Here is a 14658-nt window from a genome sequence, read left to right on the forward strand (position 1 = left end):
GCGTGTCACGCTCTGGGTAAGTTTGATATACACACATCCTTAGCGGAAGATAGTGGAATAGTTGCGGGATACGTGAGAGGCCAATTCATTGCCTCTTGTTGGATAGAATATGACAACATTTGCCTGTCTATGACCTCTTCATGATTGATCAATAGAAAACAATTAAAAACTGGTCGCTAAGGAGATAGAAAGAACCGAATAGGAGATGAAAAGCATGTTAACTAGAAAGAACGGACGAAGTGCTCGCTATACGAAAGAATGAAGTATCGACTGAAGATGATATTCCTTATGTCAACTGAAGCTTCACGAACTGAACTGAATCTACGCCGTGATCTTAAACTGCGAGAGTAAAAAGTACGTAAGTATCAGAGAGAAACTGATACGTTGTGAAAAATCGACATTTGAAACGAAGGCAACAAAAATGAAACCTTTACAATGCTTATCGAGAAAGAGTTTATTTCTAAGGAGTTAGTATACCGACGGGATAAGGTTTTAGCAGCTGACTAAATCCAGAATCCTTGCAACCTCCTGAAACCTTGGAAATTAGCACTATGAAATGTATGCTCCTATTGTACGCAGTGTTTCATCGTACAGCGCTGACGGTAGTTTATGCCTGGTGTACACAAACATGGAACGTCATTATGAACGACTGGGGACTATTACTTTTCCATCATCTGTTTTAGCTCAGTATCCGACAACAGTCACAAAACTGTAACGGCGTTTCGGCCGTTGTCCATTTCAGGAAAACGAACGAACCGTGCTGCGCTCAACGTCACAATATGAAATATAGTAATACCGTATGAATACCATAATCTATGCCTACACCAAAAGGTAAAACTTCAAAACCGTTAGAACTTAATGATGCCTTAATTGGGACATCATATCCCCTAATTGGGACATCTGAAACTTCATATTAAAATCTTCTTACTTAGAATAAAGAATTTGGTTTTTTGTTAGTTTCCAGGCCTTAGGCTGACGCCAAATTGACGACTAACCACTGGAAGCAGCACCAGAGCTGCATTTGCCATTGCAGTTCTTCCCGTGTTTTCTCCGAGCTTTACATTATGCATAGAGAATAAATATACGCATTGACAATGGCAATACGTACATGGGGCAGGTGGCATTATACGGATAGACCAGGATTTTTATCCCTTCACCAAGGCCTCGAGGTATTCGATAAATCGGCAGTGATCATCCAAATATAGGTCTCCTTGATCTACATACAAAACTACCGGGTATATAGCAAGCACTTCACTTATGTATTACTGAAACAATTCAGCAACGTTTTACCATGGGAATTTCACGACGAAATAACGGGTCATGCCAGACTGAAAACAGTCACTTTTTATCCATTACCCAGTTTAGCGACAGTGACAGGATAGCGCCGTTCCGTCGTCTTTGAGCGCAGTTCACCAAATTGGCGCGTCTGAATAATTGAACGAATTCTGACGAATTTTGATTTTCGAAATGAAGCAGGTCACCACGGTGATAGATTGCCTTCGTACGCGGACGGTGAAGTCGTGGCACCTCGGGCGTTTTTAAAGCGATGAATCATTCATTCCAGTGACGAGAAAACATTAGAAAATTTAGGAAATGCCGTGCAATTCTCGAACGTGGCCTAAGACAGTTCACACAACATCCACATTGGACAGTTCGATATTGAAATATTCAACTCTGGCTAGCTACTAATCTGGCATCTAAGAATGACGACTATTCGAGGAACAATTTTTGACAACGACCGATGCCCAGAGTTCAATCCTCCCGCAGATTTCAGTTGGTCGATGTTTAGTCAACAGCCGCACTTGGGCACGGGTCCTTACCGCTGCAAACGATGCCATCAGGTTGTTGAGGCATCCTCGCTTGACAGGGTTTGATCGCCTCCCGCGCTCACACCGACTCTAGCCGCAAACCCGTCATTGGTCTATTACATTGCCCAAGATTTCTCGGGCTGTCTAGGTATAAAGCCAATCAGATGCGTTACGCGACTAGGGTTTGTGTTGGCGTGAGCTTCCGCTAGAGGCTATCAAACCCTGGCAAGCGAGGATGAATTGAGGACGACTATTGTCACGAATAATTCGATAATGAGACATCTCGCCGAAGAATTCGTTCGTTAAAGCAGCTAATTCCTGTTTGAATCACTAAACAGCTTCGTAGAAGCTCAGGTGTTACCAGTTCATACGTCTATAAGAGGTTAACATTATTCACAGACAAGACACCCTTTAATGATGGCACTGAGTCAGTGTCAAACAAAGAATGCGCATAGTAGCTGAAGTGCTGGTTGGTCGCAACAAAGATTATGGATTTGACATCATCATGGTAACTGTTGTTACAGACGAACTGAGTATTTATAAAAATTGTATATACACATAAAGCTGCAGTTACTGTATCGCTTCACCAACTGAATCCTAATTGATATATAATCATGAAATACATACACAATAAACCTATACAGTAAGTCTGGAAGGCACATCTCGGGATTTAAGGAGACTGTTATGACACACATTCATTACCGATGAACATAAAACATACATAAAAAAAAATCGCGATGTGTGACAAAATCTACTGCACAAAAACGAGGGAAACGCTGCTGCTATAGCAGTAAAACGCGGAATACTTCTGAGAGCTACTGTTAACTGCTGGAAATATCAAATTCGTGCCCTAAACATTAAATAGATTGTCAGTCCTGCGTTTTCGCGTTTCAACACTTCAAAGAGAAGGCGCTTAAAGACGCTCGTAAATTGATACGAAACTCAAAGCGAATAGAAATCCGCCGTTAAGACGGCTGGTATATTTTTTATGAAGTAGAAGGCTCCAAGGAGCCATGACTGTCTCATTTCTCCGATTCGTTAAGCAGAAAACTAGACGACCCCATCGACTCGGTGAAAGTTTTTTCCATCTAAAGCAGTTCCAACACAGTGGATTCAATTAAGAAATTCACATTAGCTGCATTAGGCGTATGAAGGAGGCTTGGTCTAACTATAAGGTGCAACAGCCACGATTTAATGATTTACCATAAATGGTTAATTTGTCATTCGAAGACGTCAATAGAATAGGAACTAAAATCGAGGAACGGAGTGAGCTCGAGTTTTAAAACTTTTTGTAGCCGACTACACGAGGACAAGAATAAGGCATCTGACTGATGTAATGCTAATCCGAGTCCGGTTTAACACTGCTACACGAATCTGCCTCATCGAGTCAGAAAAAAACCGCGATATCGACTCGTTAGTTTTCGACGGGAAGATAAAACGATACGCGTAATACTGCTGACATTTGAAATGACTACAGAAATTACGGAACATCGACTACCGAAGTCGGGAATGTTTGTCAGACAGGTAGATCGGTATTAGAGTAATGTTGTAAAATGATCGTTCGTCGAACGCTAACCAACGAGATCAGATCGTGAATAGCGATAATCACGTAGATAAGGAAAAAATGTTTACGAAGAAATAAGTGTCGGATGCCTAATAGCTTCAGTAGACAGAAAAAAAGCCTCGGCTGTCATTGCAGAAGTTTAGAAGAGATCACGCACTATATATCAATACCCAACCAAGATAAGAATATCAAAGCTAATGAGTTTAAAGCCCACTACAGAATTCAAAAATTGCATCTATCAAGAATTGATATAAACAATGTTCCGAACTCTCACCAGAGATCATCATCAAAGGCCAGTTGCTCAAAAGTTGGTTAAAGATAACCAGCGGATAAATGCCATTAGTAACAATTAACTTTTAATTGTCACTGTGTCAACTATCCACTCGTTAACTGTAACCAACTTTTGAGCAACTAGCCCCATCAGGTGTGAGGGAAAAGCTAGGGGAGAACAGGTTAATTGGGTAAATTTCTGATTGAGAAGATAATCTCAATAAGATTCGATTTTAATCTTTTCTGTGAATTCTGTATATGGGGTTTCAAACTTATTATCTGTTTTATACATCTGAGTGTCGCTATTCTATACCAATATTGAAGATTTCTATTCTGCTGAATTTTCAAAAAGATGATATTTATTAAAATGTTCGTTGGACATTTGTAATTGAGACGTTGATTGATATTGAAAGAATGTTTCCTTTAAAACGGTGCACACCTCAGCACTTTATAGTTCACCAAAACATAAGATATGAAAATTACTCGAGATTTGGAAAAGGAAAATGCGAGCTGTTTAATAACAACGACAGGTGGTAGAGATAAAGGGGCAGAGAAACGCAGAAACAGATTAATCCTTTGATAAAGATGAAATACCGGGAATATCTTCAATTACTTCAGACACCAACAAAATAACCGGGGCATTTCTCGCAATCAATCTTAAGTGCTCAGACGGCGGTCCATTAATGTTCATAAAGATATCTTCTAATGCTATTTCTGATTAGACGACGTGGTTACTTCTTTAATGCGTAGCCTATCGCAGAAAACGTGAACACAGTCACCCGCGTTGACCCTGTAATTCATTTACAAGCTCTGCAACAATGCTGATAAAACGTTGCTGTCATGCCATCGCATTTTCAGCCCATCAGCTTCCTTTTGTCGTTTAAGTATCCGTGATTTAGGCAGGCCCCGATAAAAGCTCTTCAATTGATTGGCCGTCATTAATCATAGTGTTTGGTTCTGCTTCGGCTTCGTTTAAGGTCATCAACGATGCCTTATTTATGCTCGTTCATCCGCAGTTAGTTAATGACGAGGCGAGGCGACTCGCCGCGAGACAGTTCGGAATTCAATTTGCATATAAAACATAAAATAGTGAGTTCTAGTTTGATATTTTTTGTAATGGAGTACCGGCTATGCTACTACGGCATTCGAGTGGTAATCGGAAAAAGCAAAACTATCTGGAGATGTATTGCTTGCTACATAAACCACTTGCTACATAAACCTATTTGCGTTCGGCCATCGTCGAAAAGATATGAAAACTAAGGCGGTTTTCAATTAAAGAGGAATGTCTTAAGAGGGCACGATATTGATGGGAAAAACGACAGGTGCTACTTGTTGAAAATGATGTAACAAACACGAATCGATTTGTTCTTTTTTGCTATCAACAAAGTTATATTTGAAAATGTCATTACTCGAGTTTGTCGGTTTGACTGAGAGGACCGTGCGCGTTTTGATTCAACTCTTCAATCCATACCCGCGTTTCTATTTGATTACGCGGCCAAAACTGTTTCAATATTTACCGCGCGCTCTATGATAATCGAATTTTGTATCGCGGCTTTATCATCAATCAAAGTTGGAAATAAACTACCGAAGACGCGGGACGCCGGTTTTGAATCTGTACACGCCCCAGCTTCACGAACGACTTTAATCAACATGTCATCGTTACGTACAGCAATTTCAAGTCGGCCCGAGTCTGCCTCTGCTATTAGAACAAATGGTTATTTTGAGGAACTTTAAGGGGTTCTTCAGCTCGTGCGGAGAAACCCCTGTTCAAGTGCAGAGGAAACGAAGGCATGTATGGAGGGGCAGCGCTGGATGAGATAGGGGAGCACTTGTCTGGTTAACTTGGTAATAATTTCTTGGTCTGAATTCGGATTCAAATCGCAGTTATAGATAATACTGTGGCCTCGGCGGAGTAATAAGTTATTTCTATTCTGAATGAATATCGTACAAGAGCGTAAAACAGATTGACCCGTGCGTGCATCTCGAATAGTATATAATGGTTTTATCCGACGAGCCTCCACGCCGTGATTAGTTGATTATTTCCTGATCTATAGCGTCGCTGAAAAAAGACTACCTGACAGCTTGCTGTCGTGACCCGCGAGTATCGACCAAAGCTAATTGAAATACCATCCTTTCAAGAATGTTGACTGAAGAGTTTTTACTCCTTATCGTGGCTATTACCAGCGAACGTTACAACGTGTATACTACCCATTCAGCAAACTGTCACCGGTTATTTGCAGTTTTTCTTTTCATAACCTCATGAATATTTTTTCACTCGAGGATGATTTTTCTTCGACGGCGAATACAAAAATGCTTCCGTCAGAAATATAAAAAGAAACATGATCCAACAGAAATTAACAGGGTCCAGTTCCACAGTTCTGAGTTAAGGTTTGACTCTGAGTTAACTCATTGAAAATGAACTAAATCTTTAAACTCAGAGTTAACTCTAACTCACAACTGTAGAACTGGATCCAGGTGAATTACGAGGCTCGGTCTGCTTAGCTAGGTTGTCCAATGGGCGATGGCAAATGGCAATTGACAACCGTTGGGCCTCAAACACCACTTCGGCTGATCTGAAAAAATCGAATACTCTATGTTTCTATGATGAAATTCCTAATTCCCTCGCCCTCTCAATGCTGCATATTTCATTCTCAAAAACGTTTCGCGCTCAGATCGATAATTTCATTTTATCCAAACATATCTTATGAAACGTAAACTCTGAAGTGGCAATGAAAGCAGTCGAAGTGCTCTCCACATAGAAATGTCAGTTCGTCGTTAGCATTAATAGCTTTCTCTTCCAGACATGACATTTTTTTTACTGCCTTTAATTAGTACGTGATTCGAAACTGAGAACTGATTACGTTCTATGTTATACGTCGCGTTAATATAATGACGATAAAATGAAACCCAACAACAACCTTGACACTTCAGAAACGACGAGTGTACTTTAAACGCAACTTTGCAGGTATCGAGATAAAATCCCAGGGCGAAGCCGTTGCTCTCAAAACGGAAGAGAACCTCGACACACGCTGCATGTGTCGTGAATTAACATGATCCTAGGGGGAGACGTTGCTCGAGGGAAAATGCTCGACGGAGGCTAAAAATGATACCTTGTTTCTCATATTCGACCGAGTCGTTTTTGTAAACTGCTAAAATTTGTAGTCATTTCATTTTTATAACTACCAGGTCTGTTCATGTTAGCTTGATCATGATTTTTCTAAAGTAATGCACAGGGTAGAAAGGTGGCCGGCCGGGTCAACTTTTTAAGCTCAGCAGAAAAGAGAAACAATGTATGAAATTGTTCAGCCTGATCGTCCCATCGCAACATCAAACAAAAATTATTGAAATCGATACTTCAAATATTGATACGTCATGATGTTTCATACTTACTTTCGTGACATATACAACACCACCACGTGCAACAGAGAGACTTTCATGGTTTTATTTATCGGCTTCGTTCACTTATAGTCTTCCACAATATTGAATATTATCAAAAACATATTTCTCGAATAGTTTATATATATGTACTGTATTGGTATCGTGAATAGCGCGAACAATGAAGACGTAAACCTGAATAAAACCTAAGAGAATCTCTGCCATTTGCGTCATTTTTCACTTTGTCACGAAATTATATTATACATGTTTGATCTATCACATACAACCTACGTTCTATATGCGGGTACAGAAATATTCATTAAAAAGAACTCGTTGCTCGCTTTATATCAGCTCCGATGTCACGAAATGGCGACTGATTTTCGAATACCGGTATGAAGAATTCACCCCTATATCGCTGGCAACGTCAAGCGAACATGTCGCATATGTCATCGAGAGTCAGTGATTAATGGGGACCCGTATCGTTACAGCATCATACGGCATCGCGTGCGATTCCTTTGACACCAGTAAACCAAACTCATTTGTATTATTCATCTTTACTCGGATTAGATTTTGAAATCGAACACACACGAAGTCATGCGTACTGCGCGTGATAAACACTGTTTGCCTCTCGAACACGAAGCTCGTTCGCCGCCTGCGCGACAGTAGCCATCTTGAAATTGTCGAAGCTTTGAAGATTCGTGCAAATAAAAAGACAGATATCGTTCCGTATGAATTGAAATTAAAGAATTCGGTGCAAAGATAACGAATGAATGGGGGTACCCGCAGTGCTACTGAGGCAATCGAGGATTCCACGTATGACAGGCGAGGATCCGCCAGGTTCGCTAGTAGATAGTTGGTCGTCCGCGTTCGATTTCTTCTACATTTCAATCAAATTAACTCTTATATTAAATGAATCAATTATCAATGAAAGCTATAACAATATCCGAGTAGAAGAATGAAAGTATTGTATATTTGGTGGGTGTTGTGATGATATATGTTTCCGGAGTCTAAAAATCCAGTTAAAATCTCATTGAAAATGAACTAATTCTGACAAAGGACGACCTACTGCTCGTCATGCCAATTGGCGGATTAGCTGCTTCTGCCTTAGTACATTGGGAGCGAGTACCGGCAAAAATAATCAACAGTCACAAAGATGACTTCTGTATCGGAATCCACGGTAGCTCGGGTATTTATCCAAATCGTATTTGGTTAGGGTTCCCTCTCGTCGGGTAATGATAATATATTGAGTGTTTTAGTTTTTTTTTTCATTTATTGTCGTTTCCTACGTAACCATCGACCACTACTTGTGTGTGTGCGCATGTACAAACAGATAAACCCGTAAACTACGAGATTAAACTAAGACTCTGTACATCTTAGCGGCGGCGACGACGAACGCTGTAGATATATGTAGCGCGAAAGTCTATGTCTCAGGTAGGAAAGAGAGCGTGTATAAACCAATTCCCAATAGCTTGAAAAGGAATATGATATCAGAGGAGCTATTTTGTACAGGAATTCATGCATTATGCATAGTATTCGAGAAAGTTTGGATTTCGGAATTGAAAGTGACAAAGTGCGGCCGCATCCTGAAACCAACGCCTGTTCTATTGTTCCATCCATCCTCATGAATAATAGACTCTTCTCTGTTTACATCTTATTTGCCGAGCCTTCGCTTGTCACGAGAAATGTCGACTATATGTACATTCAGGCTACTGCACTCGAAATCACAGGACTATAAGTTTTCGTCTTAAGCCGAGAAATAATAATAAGCTTTTGTTCCCAGCACAGAGACAAGGATATAGTCGTTTTACTAAAACGTCACCTCGAGAAAAATACAGCCTTTGGGATATTAAACCCATGAAATCATTTGTTTAAATGCACCGAACGGGATTTTATAAAAAATTCACCCGTTTTTCTTTGTTTTGGCGTTTTGGCATTCTATCGCCTTCATTTGCATATCAAGAATATTACGCTACGGCCCGAATCAGCCACCATAAAAATCGGCAAATGCCATCTAGATACGACTTGAAACGGGCTTCATTTCCGTGAATGCTCTACTAAAGGCCCTTAGATAATGATGATTTCGTGCGAAAAAATGGCGCCGGTTTATCTAATCAGTCGGCAATACCTGGGTTTTATCTCGACTGACAACAATGTTCGAAGAAGGTCGTACGTACCGGTATATACCGCTCGAATGATAAAAAAAAAACATCGCGCCACGGAAGAATTCTGAAAGCACCGCGCAACTCAAAGCGGATTAGCGATCACCCCTCGAGTGATATTTAGACGTGGGCCGTAAAGTCAATACAGCTCCACGAGTTTATGTCGTGACCTACGGGCAATAAACAGCGCAATTCAAGACGAACACGGCCTTATTGAGATGTGTCCTCACAAAGAAAACGTGTGAGTTTACTACGACGACTATTACTACACATTGACTACGTTTGCTTGCTCTGACAATTGATGCTGGAGAGGTTTTTTATGGCGTTATATGCTGCTACAGCACATGCGCGTCAAGATGTGAACGCAATATTCGGGCAAATTCCGTCATTCATCAGCGGCTGTAGGCAGACAGCGAAACTGATGATCGATGATGGTAGATAGGTATAGACATCGGAGTGGATGGATGGATGGGCAGCCCATTGGTATTCAAGTTGAACAAAACCTCAAAAGTACATTTAGACCTCGAACTCTTAAACGATTTTTTTGGAGTCCATGGTTAGAAGAATGAAGCATCGCAGTTGGTAGTTGGACAGGTATCGTTTAGATCAAGGACATTAGATCATGGTTGGACAGTCTAGGTGCAGCGGGTGGCTGGACAGATTTTGAATGATGCACAAACAATGTGAGCGCTAGCTAATCTTCGTCACGCCTGACCTGCTTGATCATAACGAATGATTAAACGCAACAGCTCCGACCGAAAATCCGTACAGAATAACAACAACAAAAAACCGAATGCGTTCTCTTCTTGTCTTACAACGAAAAAAAAAATAGCGAGCAAGAACGGCCGTCTATGAATAAAACATTAATGACTAATCCCTAGAATCTATAAGCACTTCGAAAATAGCTTACGTTTCCACGACGCGGGATTATCAGTTAATATGATAACCGTGTATTACAGCATATTTGATATTCAGCGTCAACTAAGTCGCAAAATAATCAACATTTTTCAGGGCCGTATAGCTGCACTCATATTTTGTTCGTTCCATTTCTCGTATCGGTATAAAAATAATGCCCATAATAAGGATAAGATGATTGTTTTTTATATCAACCACAACATTATTGCTGCATCGATCAGGTGTCCGCTTATTCTGGACTCATTTTTATATCGAAGATACGAATGCGATATTTTAGAATTTCGTTGCAAACTACTATTAATTCATATATAACTAAGTAACGACCTACCTTAGTTATTTGAATACATATCCACGCGACTATAGCAATAAAAGTTTATGATGCCTTTAATCCGTTAATCTTCCCCCAATAATCTGTAGCATATAAGCACCTGAAATTGTTAAGAACAATGACATTCTACATTAAAAGCGCGATACATTTTGTCATATGATGATAATTCTGTTATAAAAGCAGATTAAAAACAAATTTGTTTAATGCCTAATTGAAAATCATCTAATATACAAAATATTGCTCGTTATTTTGCAGAACTTAAACATGATCGCTTAGATATGCGACAATTTAAGATGAATATTCATAATGAATAATGTTCCATCTGTTTCGAATCACTATTAAACTATATCGAGTGGCCGCCACTGGCAAGTGAAGTGCTTACATCAATTTTCATAAAATGCAATATGCACTAAAATGTACGGAAGCGTCCTGGGGACATATCTATTCAAAAGAAAATTTCGAGGTTAATTCCGAGTTTGCAACTCAGAATAAACTAGTTTTCTCAGTTAAATGCAATTATTTTTGGAGGTTAATTCCGAGTTTGTAACTCGGAATAAACTAGTTTTCTCAGTTAAATGTGATTTTTGGAGGTTTATTCCGAGTTTGTAACTAATATACTTTTGAAATACTACTTTTAGAATAAAAAAGGACATTTATTAGCGATAACTAAAATGATATTACTGTGTGTATTTTCGTGATTCTTTGCACCTGAAGCTATCTGCATGAAATTAAGCAACGGCTATTCCGTTACAGTTTCCCAATAAACCCTGAAAACATATTCCAGGCATCCGCAGCGGTTCGAATCCTTCGTGAGGAATATATTTCTTTAATTAAGCAACTTTTTGTTTACTTCCTATGCAATGCTGCCTGAGCATGGCCTCCACTAGCACACTGTCTTCACACTGTCTCTACAGGTATAGAGGTTATCCAAGTTCCTGAGATCCCACACCGTCTCCACGCGCGTACGGACACGAAAGATCGCATTTAACATATATATTCTAAAATCCTATATTCTTAAATTCCTAACGCTACATTCACGGTCAATGAATTGAACGTTTTGTAAGATTTCTGGGCTTGATAAAAACAGCCGTGGTTTCCACCACGATTTTCGCTAGTAACAATAACGATACAATGAACGCAAACTCCGGTAAGCTGATATAGCCATCTTAGAATGTATCTAAAAAAAAAATATATACATATTTATCTGACATTGACGACGAAGGATTTACTTCACAATGATCCCCACTGACAATACGACAACTTGCGTAGGAAAACTGGAATATCTTTTATTCAGGCTTGCCAGCAGCTATTCAGTGTCGTCTATCTGATATGAATATAACCGGTTAAGGCCGGAAAGAATTTCAGGGCTACGAAAGTTTGCATATTAGAAAAAGTTTTGATTACTATATACATATACGACATTTGATATGATTTACCAGTTACTTGATTAAATGTGTCTAATACGAGATTAAAGATCTGTGTAATCCTTATCCAAATTCGGATATTAACTTTACGCGAACATAATAACCCTAAAACACATATACTGCCTTACTTTTTTTTGTGGGAGTAATCCTTGTACTTATCTCCGTACACGACAAACGTTAAAACGAGCAATGATTATTAGTACCTTAATCATTCCCGCAAACTTGAACATTTACCGGTGGCATATTATGGACGAACCAGTTCGTTCAGTTCATTTTACAAGAAACAAGTGTGTTGTTTTAACGATTAATTCAAACGCATATTGCCCTGAAAACGTACCTCATTCACGACACTAATCCTATGAAAAAGACAATAACTAACAACGTTTAGCGAGTATGCTTAGCTTTTTGTGAATATTCCGCCAAGTCGAACGTCGACAGGGTCCTGTGAATTGGCGTTAAAACAACTACAAAATTCCGTGAAATAAAAGGTCTTTTGGACGACTATGTATAAACTGTGGTGGCGCGTTCACAAAAACTACTTTGCGGACTGAACGGAAAATGATCGCGTATACTTTCCTCCTCCTAAAACAAGTATTTGTTCAGATATTCCGAATTTATTAGGTAATTAACCGACAACACAGTCAAAAATATGTAGTACATACGTTAACACGGCGAAAATTATATTTACGAATGCACTTTATTCTATGTCAAATGCTAGCTTGAAGTGGCCGCATTTCGAAAAGATCGCGAGCATTCAATTTCACGTATTTTCGATTCAATAACACTTCAAATAAGAGCGAATGAAAAGATATTAGTACTGGCTGGGACGGGTAGGGGTTGAGATGAGGGCTGGGCTATTGTGTTCGTTGTCATTGAATGCGGGAAAAATCGCTCGAGAAAATCTCATTTCGATTTTTGTGTAGTGTAGTTGACGAGTCGTTTAAATGCCTTGTAAACAGATCATTGGTTGAATGCACGCATGCGGTGTGGCTTTAGGTCGTAAAATCGTTTTATTTTTTCACGTGTAGCTCGTTATAGCAGAGACAATAATAGATCCGGCAAATTCCTGCGGTGAAAGCATAAAATTATGACTATCCAGCAGAGAAAGGAAACAAAGACCTTTATTGTTGAAATATACTTGCAAAAAACGACCAAAACTAGTTCAGATTTTATGAGCTTCGAAACTATGTATTTATGTAAAGATATGTACTTAGGGCACATCAAAATCTTTCAAATAAATGAGACACAATGGACAAAAAACTGTTTATATTTTGTTTCCTGTAATACTAACGACGCCCACTAGGTTCTTGTTGCCGAAAAACATAAATATCGGGAATGAAATATTCGTTAATATCAAATAGAATCTTTGATCTATTGTGATGAACAAGCACGCCCATTTAAATATACTTATTATTTCAAAAGGTAAGAATGTTTATCAAAAATCTCAAATCTTTTTTCATTGACGTCCTGTCTACAAATTCGTTGAACAAGAACTTAATTCAGTGATATGAATATAACCGGTTAAGGCCGGAAAGAATTTCATGACTACTAAATGTTGCCTAAGCAGTTAATGGTTTAAAATTGGTCGCAGTACCCAGGAAAAGGTTGCACTCAGTGACACGAAACTAACAACCACCACAACAAATAATAATTTGGTGTATTCCCTGAAAAGGGGAAGTCACTACACTAAAGGGGAAGCAACTAGTCATAAGCCAATTAACAACTCATTTTACCCCCTGGATATCGAGAGCTTTTGGGAGGGTTTTGAATTTAAAATCCCCCTCACCTTCCCAAACTTCAACAAATTTTTACTTTGAGAAGAAACCCGCATAACGTTTTGCTATTTGTAATTCCGTTCACGCTTAGGCAAAAACCCTGAGCACATTCGTGCATCTGACAGAGGGAAAAAACAAGTGCAGCAAACTGAATGAATTTTTCAGGAAACCGAGCCCGAGACTTCAACCACGCGAGTTTCTATCGTTCGTTCATTCAGCTCGGTATGCGTTTCTTGAAACATTTTAGGCGAGATGTACATCAAAGTTTAAACGCAGCATTTCCGTTCGTTGACATCAGCGGAGACAGGCGACGGTATAAACGCTAACGCTGACAGCAGACTTCAAATAATCAGGAATTCTCGACCCCGAGATTTGACATCCCCGTCGCGCCGTCAAGCGTGATGATATTACACCGCAGCGAAAAACCTCAAACGTAAACCGGCATCGTTTACATGTACATCTCTCCCGTCTCGAAAATCGGCGAAGAAATGATTCGTGAACATTTCGAGAAATCTCGTCGTCGAGACGGAAACTTTTCGTCTGATTTTGCGTTGCCGATGTACGTGTATATACATGATGAGTTGAAAGCGAAAATCAACGGCGTGTGCAGTTAACAAATTTAAAAAGGCAGATACACGAATATCTAAACCGAATGTCATTTACAACTTAGAAGTTACGATTTGTGGATACGTGTCTTCCAATAGACCGCATCTAGCCGCACACTTGGCGAACTTCGGTTATCGGAGTTAGTCGACTAGTCGAACCTATACAAGCATTCATCTCAAGTGAAGCCGAATGTCAGTTAGTCGGAACTATAATTCCCGAAATAGTTCGGAAATTAAGAATTTGGCCCTAGATTTGGTCACATGAAAACCATACAGTCAAATTTCCTTATTACGCCATCCTTTTAATGCCACCCACACATAACGCCAAAATATTCAGCGAACAAATTTAACTCAAATTTAATGAAAATACAAATTCTTTATAACGCCATTTTTTCATCGGTCCAAACGGTGGCATTCTAAAGAACTTTTACTGTA

General features: G+C 39.4%; 1 protein-coding gene across 3 annotated transcripts in view; it reads right to left on the reverse strand.

Annotated features, from left to right (window-relative positions):
* Nucleotides 1-12109, reverse strand: part of LOC141907477 (irregular chiasm C-roughest protein-like) — a 70974-nt gene extending 58865 nt beyond the window's left edge. For all 3 annotated transcript variants that reach the window (XM_074797128.1, XM_074797127.1, XM_074797129.1), the window contains exons 1-2: nt 11972-12109; nt 10420-10519 (exon numbers count right to left, since the gene is read on the reverse strand). The gene's annotated coding sequence lies outside the window, so the exon portion shown is untranslated. The remainder of the gene's footprint in view (nt 1-10419; nt 10520-11971) is intronic.
* Between the last annotated feature and the right edge of the window lie 2549 nt (nt 12110-14658).

Source organism: Tubulanus polymorphus, chromosome 6 (assembly GCF_964204645.1).
Source record: "Tubulanus polymorphus chromosome 6, tnTubPoly1.2, whole genome shotgun sequence".
Lineage (NCBI taxonomy): Eukaryota > Metazoa > Nemertea > Palaeonemertea > Tubulaniformes > Tubulanidae > Tubulanus > Tubulanus polymorphus.